Source organism: Kryptolebias marmoratus, linkage group LG7 (assembly GCF_001649575.2).
Source record: "Kryptolebias marmoratus isolate JLee-2015 linkage group LG7, ASM164957v2, whole genome shotgun sequence".
Taxonomy (NCBI): Eukaryota; Metazoa; Chordata; class Actinopteri; order Cyprinodontiformes; family Rivulidae; genus Kryptolebias; species Kryptolebias marmoratus.
In genome coordinates this window covers 8,246,845-8,256,206 of record NC_051436.1, presented here as the reverse complement: position 1 = coordinate 8,256,206, position 9,362 = coordinate 8,246,845, and the positions used below count along the sequence as shown (strand labels likewise).

Sequence of the window (9,362 nt, the reverse complement as noted above, 5' to 3'; positions counted from 1 at the left end):
GTTTTTATTGGTCTTCAGTAATATTCTAATTTTCTGATATGATGAATTTGAGATTTTCATTTGTTGTCATTTGTAATCATCAAAATTAAACAAAATAAACATTTGAAATATATGAGTTTGTATGTAATGTATGAATATAATATACAAGTTACATTTTTTAAATGGAATTACTGAAATCAATCTACTTTTTCATGATATTCTAATTTTATGACCAGCACCTGTACTTTGAGGGCAATACATTGCAATGTGTCTTTGTCTAAAAACCTGTGCATCAACATTTGGAGTCAACCCTGTTTGTCTATATTTTTAGCAAAATGCATCATAAACATACTGGATTGATTTTAATTAAACTCTCAAATTAATTATTGGCTGTACATCTACAACTGATGAACTTTTGGAGTAAACCCAATTCAACTTAGATGCTACATCTAATCAACATTAACCTGCACAAAATGACTATACCTCAGTACTTTACATATATGGAGCTAAAATTCAGTGTGGTAGTAGCTGACATTCATCTTCATCATATATTTCAAGCACTAACAGTTAACACAAGATATTACAATATTGTATGGAATTTTGTATAATGTTATTTTCAAGGTTTGACCAAAATGGCTATAACTTTTCTCAACTTAAGATGATCTTTGTTTAAAACTCCAACATGAAAGGTGGTGGGTGTAATGCATTCTTCAACGAATGCTAGGCCTTTAATTATTTCATAACTATCAGAATGTACAACGTCAAAGTATTTATTTTAACTCTCAAATCCTGCGTGTCTTGTGCTGACTGTAGCACATCAGGAAGCAATACCTTAGAATTCCACCTCTTCAGCTGAACTGGTCTTTGAGAAATCCTATCTTTCACCTTCAGTCCATTTGGACTCTGGGTGGGGTTGGGGGGGAGGACCAAACTGATGTTCAAAGTCTTTTCCTGAGAGAAACGCTGTCTGGGCTCTGGCAGCTGGACTGATAGCCAGCCCTGTGGAATGGCAGCTGTTGAAGGGCTTTTTAAATTGCACCCAGGTTGATGGGTGGCTGTCAGGAGGGCAGTGGACAAAGAATTTCAAATGGGGGGAGAAGAGAACAAAAAAAAAAAAAAAACACAAAGGGACGCAGATCAGTAAGGAAAGAGTGAAGCTGGAAGGGACTGTGACCCTGACACCAAGGTGTAGAGGGGGAAAAAAAATTCAAATTATGTAAAAACGAAACTATGAAAACAGGAAAAAGTGGTGATGGGAGGAGGGTGAATTTAAAAAAAGGGTTGGAAATACTAAAGTGCAAAGACTTGGTATCACAAAAGTTATTTAGGTAGAACACACAGCATGATGGTTCATAAGCTTTCATTTTCACAAACTCTTTACAATCATGGGAAAAGGGAAAGGACGCAGTAAAATGATCTGGTCTTCACCAGGTTTTTAAATGATTCAAATCTAACCTCATTAGTACAAATACACTTGGACTTTGGACAATGGAAAAGCTGGGTATGAAAAACAAAGTACATCCCATGATTCAACAGCTTGTAGAATCATAGCGATAACTTAGAATATTCCTTTTCTGTAGGACTTTGAGTCTATCATATGGTCGCATAGGATGTTTGACTCATTCCTTTTTTCAACGATTCTTTGGTTCATTGAAGTTTTCAGATATTTGTCTCTGCACAGCTCTCTTAAGGTCCCGCCACAACATTTCAATCTGGTTGAGTTTTGGACTTTGACAGGACCTTTGCAACAACTTTATTATTGGATTTTTAGCTTTAATGTTGAAAGATTTGTTGCTGGACATTGCCATCAAAAATAAAATTAAGCCCCGCAGCTCTGTTCTCCGTGACTGGGAGAACACGAATGGACACATGTTCTATATTGCAGCCGACAACAAAACATTTTCCTTTTCCAGCAGACATTGTTCAGCAGTAAAACCAGCAGAACAAACATGACAGTCTTCTTGTAATGAAGTGGGTGGAGCTCCACTTGGGTTGTTAGGTGAGGGACTGGGCTTGGCTTGGGGTTGCTAATGGAGATTGTGAGGCAACAATCCTGAGGTTTTTGAAACGGGTCATTTTGCAGACACCAGAAAACATTTACTTATTGTCAAAAAATGTCTGGGTGTTTTTCTTTTTGTGCTTGGACTGTTTCTAGAAGCAGTAGATACCCAAATGGAAGTACAAATACGTGAAAAAAGGGAATTTTGCATAAGGGGTACCCTTTAAGTCATGCTGCTGTGTTCTTTTGAGAAATAAGAGGCTTTGTCCTGATGATTTTCCAAACAAGCCTTTCTTTGCTTTTCTATTGTCACAAACTTTGTTTTTAAATGTATGTATTTATGTGAAANTATATATATATATATATATATATATATATATATATATATATATATATATAGTAAAGTATTTAAAAAGCACACTCCACCATAAAAATACAGCCAAAAACAGCACAAGTACATGCTGATCAAGTCAGCACTAATTCTTCTATTGTCTAACACTGTTAACTCTTGTTCTTTTAACCTGTCTTTAGATGACTAATGCTGTAATTTGCTTCAGCTAGAAGGTTAACTTTTGACCTGCTAACTGAGGACTGTAGAGTCTGAGATGAAGCTGTTATTTTTTATTTTATTTTTTATTATTTCTTTGAAGATTGCACAATCTGACCTTGGTGTGAATTTCCTGTGGCTCTGTTCCTGGGAAGATTAACTGTCTTAAATGTTTTGCACTTGTGAATATTCTTTGTCTCTGTAGAATGATGGCCTGGCTGCTACTTTCTCTTTTAAATTTTATGGAAGAAGCCAATATAGGCTCACTTTTAAATTTTGGTTTTAGCAATGACAAATGAGAAGGTGGATTTTGTTAATTGTCTTTGTATACTTAGTTAGATTTAAATAATTTTCAAACATGCTAAGGACCAGATTAGTTTTGTGTCCTAATAACAACACCCTAGAACTAAAAGAAGGTGGATGGTAAATACAACGAAATAACGGATACTTCCTAATTTAGTCTCTTCACTCAGATACAAATAGATGTGGGATTTTATTCTCCTCTTTACGGTTATTTACACAATCAAATCTCAATTTATCAGTAATTACAGTAGCTTCTACATATTCCCACTGGCTGCAGAATAAAAACCACAGTGATCCCGCTGTAGTATTTGAAATTAAGTAATGTAAAAATACTGCGTTCTGCCATTTGCAGTGTGGGGGAACACTGTGGGAGTCGTGTAATGTGACTCTTTCAGCCTCACTGGCTAATATTGCCTTGCTGTGGTTGTGCTGTGCAACAGATGGTGTTTTAAGAAGGTCATCACGTCTATTTCAACAGTTGCTCCGCACGCCAGCGTCATTATTTGGGTCTATTTAAGGCATAATGTAGAATCCGTCAAGGTGTTGTCAGACAGCAGCTGAATAAGTAGAGGGCCTTGTTAAGAATCTCCTGGACTCTGTGGAGTTTCCCCCTGTTGAGTGTTTTAGATTTGTTCACAGCGAAAAGCAAATTATGTTGAAATGGTTTAATTATTGTCTAATTTGTGCTGTTAAATATTCTCTTTGGGATATTGAGGGGATGGCTATCAGTAGGATCTGCCAATCCAAGATAAAAAAAATAAAGGCCTAGCATTCCTTGAAGGACTGCATATCACTCACTGCCTTTCATGCCAGAGTTTTAGACTAAGATCATCTTATGTAAATGACAGAGTTACAGTGTTTTGTTTAAACATTGAAAATGTTATCCACAATCTCAGGCGACATGGGATGTCCCACTTAGCATTGGGGATGACTCTGTTGCTACCACATTGAATTTTAGCTTTAAATCTGTAAAATTGACTAAGCTATAGTCATTTTTGTGTTGGTTAATTTTAAATAGCTGTGGTAGCCATCTTGAATTGGATTGATTCCAAAAGTTAATCAGGTGTAGATGTACACCCAATGATGTCATTCTCAAAATTTCATTAAATCTATCCAGTGACTTCATGAGATTTTTCACTAAGAGACACAAAGCTGATTCCAATACTTCGAGGGAAAGTTTTAAACACAGAAATAATGCGATCAGTTAGAGTTCAGAGTATAAATTGAAGATCAGACTTAGTAACTACCACACCATATTTTAGCTCTGTGTCTGTAAAATTGACTGTTATAGCCATTTTTGTGTTTGCTAAGATCCCTTTGCTGTGGTGACCAAGTTGAATCAAAAAGAGCTGTTGTAGATGTGCATCTAATGTGATGGCAAAAATAATAAAATAAAAATGAGTGTAGACTCCTTTTTTTTCTCAAAAATTTTAGAAATTGTTTTCTGAAAGTTCACTCAATATTCCACAGAAAACAGATATTTTTTTTCTTTTTCTTCCTCAAACCAACTGTTCTGTGAAGTTCTGACAGTACTTGAGTGGCTACATTCAAGACCAGTTATTGTCCATAAAACTACAAAAGGTGTCAGGACCCTGACAGGTGGCTCTCTTATTCCCTGCTGATTGTTGCACTGGAACTATCAGTCATTTTCTGGATTCCCCTTGGGGTTAAAAAAAAAACTAAACTTTGAGATCAAGAATGGATCAAATATACTGTGGGTCTGACTGATATTGGTGTTGAAACTGAGTTTTTCTCTCTAATCTACTTTTTCTTGTAGATGCTGATTTTAGTCAAATGTTAAAAATACCATTATATAATTGCACATGATTTATAGAGCTCTCATGAGATCTGTTAGTGCTCAGATTATATGTTGAAGATCAGTCACAGCCACTATTGCATAAGGTTTTTGCTCCATTTCTGTAAAATGTACTCAGGTGTAGCTATTTATGAGTTTGCCAAGATCCCTTAGCTGTGATGGCCATCTTGAATCACATTGACTGAAAAATATTAATCAGTTGTAGATGTTCATGCAATGATTACTTTCTGAAAGGCTCATTAAAATCCATTTAGTGATTCATGAGATTTTCATAATGATACAGACAAACACACACAGAGACTCGGGCAGAAGCATTATCCTTCCTCTTTCGCCGTTTGGCGCCGGGCGATAACCAAAAGCTGCTCAGTGTCTCTCCAGCTCCAAATTCCCCTCTTTTGATTTCGTGGCTCAGTGAATGAAATCCACGGGAAGAGCAGCACATTCAAAAGCAGTGATTGAATATCAGTGGTGAAGACAGGATTTCTGTAACGGGTCGGAAAATTACAAGGGCTTCAAAGTGTCAGACACATACGCCTGCCAAACGTAATCACGGGGTAATAAATGTTTGCCCTTTACACTGTAAGAAGCTGAATTAGTGCGAGGCAGCAGATCATTGCATTGTGCCGGCTGTGATTTGAATTATTTTCCAATTACAGAACCTGTCGTAACACATTGAACTCTTTCCCACGAATGACATCAGTTTTTTTTTATTACAGCAGGTTTTATGACAGCATAAGTATACAGCGATCTAATGTGTGTTTTTGTTATCTTTTGCAGCTCTTGAACCGTTGGAAAGTTTGCTTGAGTGCTGAAAGGTAAGTTTACTGATAGAAGAATTATTGCAGAGATGTGTATTATTGAGCCTTTAGCTCGGTTTTCACTCTCTTTTCAGTCTTAGGGCTGCATTAATGCTTGTAGCAGCAGAATAAAAAGTCTGATTTGAAAGGCCTAGTGTTCTTTTCTCCCTGCTGTTTAATTAGCCCGTTCTCAGAGATGATGAGGTGCTGCTGCTTTGGAAATCACAAATCCTGCCCAGTCAATAAGAACTTGTTTTTAACCGTGTCTGGCAGAGATAAATGGCACGGCCTGCCATGTCATTTACATTTTACCCGAGCAAGAATGTGCCTTAGAAGAGCGAGAGGAGTGCCAGAAATCAAAGCAGGCATGTGGGTCGTTCGATAATCTCATTAATCTAAATGTTCATGATGCGGGCGCTATCGGTGTGTTTGGAAAGTGAACTCAGTCTGATTGTTTTCACCAAACTTTGACATGTGTGGACAAGACTCAGAAGACGATGTGGATGATTTTGAGGTCCAAATGAATTAAATAATGCTTTTGAGTATATGAGTCCATTCTCCCTCATCATGTTGTGTATTTGGTGGTGTTTTCCCCCCATGGGAGTTTGTTGGTTTTATATTCAAGTTAAACAGCTTGTTGTTGTTAAATTTGATTTTGAATGGGAGATTTTTCCTTCTACCTAAAGGCCTTGTCTCATTGAACTGTGACTGTTGGTGACAAATTTATTCATTTATTAACCTTTATTTAACCAGGTAGATCTCATTAAGAATAAGAATCTCTTTTTAAAGAGAGACCTAGCCAAGAATGGTAGCAGCACACAAACATTACAAAACATAAAAACCACTGTTCATCATAATAAATAGCAGGAATAATAGAAGAAAACAAGGAAATGTAAACACCATTGGCAAAGGAGTGTCCAAAATGTCTCGAAATGTTCATGGGGTTTCTCAGACACGGAAGTGTGTACATCCTGTCTTCAAACATACTGAGAGTAAACGTAACATGTCAATGAAACTTTAACACAATTAAAGCCAATTTTAATGCTGCCTGTGATAAAACATTATCAGCTCTGCCTGTACGGTTTCCAAAATAATTAAAGAACCCACAACACAGATTAAAAAAAAAAAAAAAAAGACAACCATGAAAAAGTCAATATTGGACGTGCACCTACAACTGATGAGCTTTTGAAATCACCCCATTCAAGATGGCTGCCACATTTAAACAGCCTTACCTAAATTGCTATAACTTAGTTTGTTTAACATATATTTAGCTAAAATTTTATGTAATACCAGTTGTAATTCCCAACACATATTCCAATTGCTAACTGCTCATGCAAGATCTTTGCTTAAAACTTTGTCAATAACTATTGCAATCAGCTTTATTTATTAGCAAAATAGCTCATGAATCACAAGTTGGATTTTAATGAAATTTTCAGAAAGTATTCATTGGATGTGCATCTATAACTGAATAACTTAAAGTAAGTTCAATTCAAGATGCCTGCCGCAGCTAATCATCACAGACTCTAAGTGTGACATGTTGTGATAATGCATGACACTGTGCAGAACAGTAAATTTTAAAATTTGACCAAAATGGTTACAACTTTAATATTTTTTCAACATCTAATAATCTTAGTCTCTCACATGAAAAGTGGCAGGTGATATTCAGTACTTCAAGCCTTAAAAAATGTTCGTTATTTAAAAAAATAACCCAGACAATTAGCCTAAAACAACTGAGTTGTCAACTGAGAACAAGCTGGTTGCCACTTTTTTTCCTCTTTGAAGAATGCGTAAAGGAAATTTTGCCCAGCTCTGAGCACTCCACACATTTCCAATGTGAAGTTAATAAGCTTGCTGACAACAGGAAGCAACACCACATCACAAAGACAACTTCAAACCAAAAACTCTGCACCAACCACAGCTGATCCCTAGTTTATTTTTCCACCCACTGTTTTTGAAGTTATCTTTATAAAACAACACTGAGTTGAATGGAGAGTCTTTGACGTGTCTGTAGTTGTACAACGTCCCAACAATCTCATTGGTTGGATGTGTTTCCCACTTGGAACAAATAGCTGTAAAATCTACTCTGTCACCAAAAGCAATTGCTTTTATGATAGTGTTTCCTGGGATAGTGGTTTTTAATCAAACACAATTACCCTGTAACAGGAAAGACGAAAAAGATTTCACTTGATGTGGTGCAAGTCTAGAAAACTGCTTTAGGCTTTGAAAAGTACAACACAAAAGCTGGTTTGTTTAGTTGACTACCTTTTTTAAATTATTGAAACAGATTTGTTTTAAAGTTTTATGTATTCACTCCATATTACAGAGCTATAATAAGGTGTGGTAGTAGCTGGGAGTGATCCTCGGCACATAATCTGAGTGCAAAGAGATTGTGCAAAATCTTTTAAACTTTAGCATGCCACACAGCATGCAATATGCATTCCTTCAAGAAATGCTTGTTTTCAATTTAAAAAAAAAGATAAAGCTAGAAGCCTGCTGTATTTAGGATACCGATCTGCAGTTTGTAATTTGAGTACTCCACCCAGTATTCAGAAATGTAACCCGTATAAAATGTTTTCTGTTTTAATTTTAATCTTAACCATATTGTAGCGCTTTAATATTTTCAAACTAAATAACAGCCATAACAGTAACTGTGTGTTAACATGCTAACTTTTGTTGATAAAACATAATAAAAAATACATTTTTAAAGTTTTATTTTTGGAGTTTTATGAATAACGCTTCATTTATAGGGTGGTTGGAGCAGTAATTGCTGCAGTCTTTTCTGCTGTCTTCCGTTTCAGCAGATCATGGGAAAGGAACAGTTTGTAGCGGCGAGGGCATAATTAGTGATAGGCCTTGGACATGTCATAGTCTGTTAGTCAGCCTCACTTTAATTCCGTTGTCTGCTCGCTGCGTTTGTTCGAGTTGTGTGTCTGCAAGGCTTTACTGTGTATGTGCACACTTATTGCATCTAGTTAAAGTTTGGATGACTTTATATAATGCTGTTTATATATTTAATGGCTACACCTCTCTTGTCTGTCTGTCCTCAGATGGTTTCTGTAAAACAGTTAAATATAGATGAATCCACAATACAATGGAATTAAGTTTTTTTAAACTGAGAATTTCTGTTGCTCTTGCACCTCACGTCTCAACACAAACAGGTACTTTGTGTGGAGATCTCCAAAATGGAGATTGTTAAAAACTCTGGTGGATCAGTGTGGACCAATACAGAATTTTGGGAAAAAAATAGTACTGTAGCCTTTTTAACTCATGCCTATTATCATTTTGTGCTCTGGAAACCAGATCAACAATGGAACTGTTTTTACCGTTTTCTCGTGTCAGTCTTGCTTTGTCTTGATCCTGCTGTGATAAACTTTGTGTTGATGATTCTCTAGCCTAAGTTGGACAGGCTGACAGCAGAAGAAAGCTCCTATGAGGATACACACACAGAGCTCTTCCTCCACCACATTCCTTTTTTGATTCCATTTTCCATCTCTTTTTCATCCCCTTGCTCTCTAAACCTTCCTTATTCCACATCCACTCTACTCCCACTATCTTCCCTTGCCTGCCTGTCCCCTCCTTCTGTTGTTCCCCGATCCAATTTTCCCTATACATCCAACCCACTCTTTCCCCAGTCATGGATGTCTTCATGTCTGTCCTCAGCCCATCTGCTCTGCACTTTGTCCATCATTTCCTCAAATTAGTCCGGCATCAATGAAGGACATGATAATTTGGAAAAAATACCATGAAATGTGAAATTATACAGGCATGAATCAAGGTCTTAGAGTAACATTTAATAATCACAGCAACTTTTGGAGCATGAAGTTCACTTGTCATTTAAGTCTTATTTGTGCAGTTTCTTCAGTCTTGCTGCTTCCAATTTACACTCATTCAAGGATGTAAATATATAAATGTGACATGCAA

At 36.5% G+C, this 9,362-nt stretch overlaps 1 protein-coding gene across 40 annotated transcripts in view; it reads left to right on the top strand.

Annotated features, from left to right (window-relative positions):
* LOC108234849 (protein tyrosine phosphatase receptor type D) overlaps nt 1-9,362 on the top strand; it is a 441,438-nt gene that overhangs the window by 260,929 nt on the left and 171,147 nt on the right. For all 40 annotated transcript variants that reach the window (XM_017414393.3, XM_017414387.3, XM_017414372.3 and 37 more), the window contains exon 9: nt 5,422-5,459. The gene's annotated coding sequence lies outside the window, so the exon portion shown is untranslated. The remainder of the gene's footprint in view (nt 1-5,421; nt 5,460-9,362) is intronic.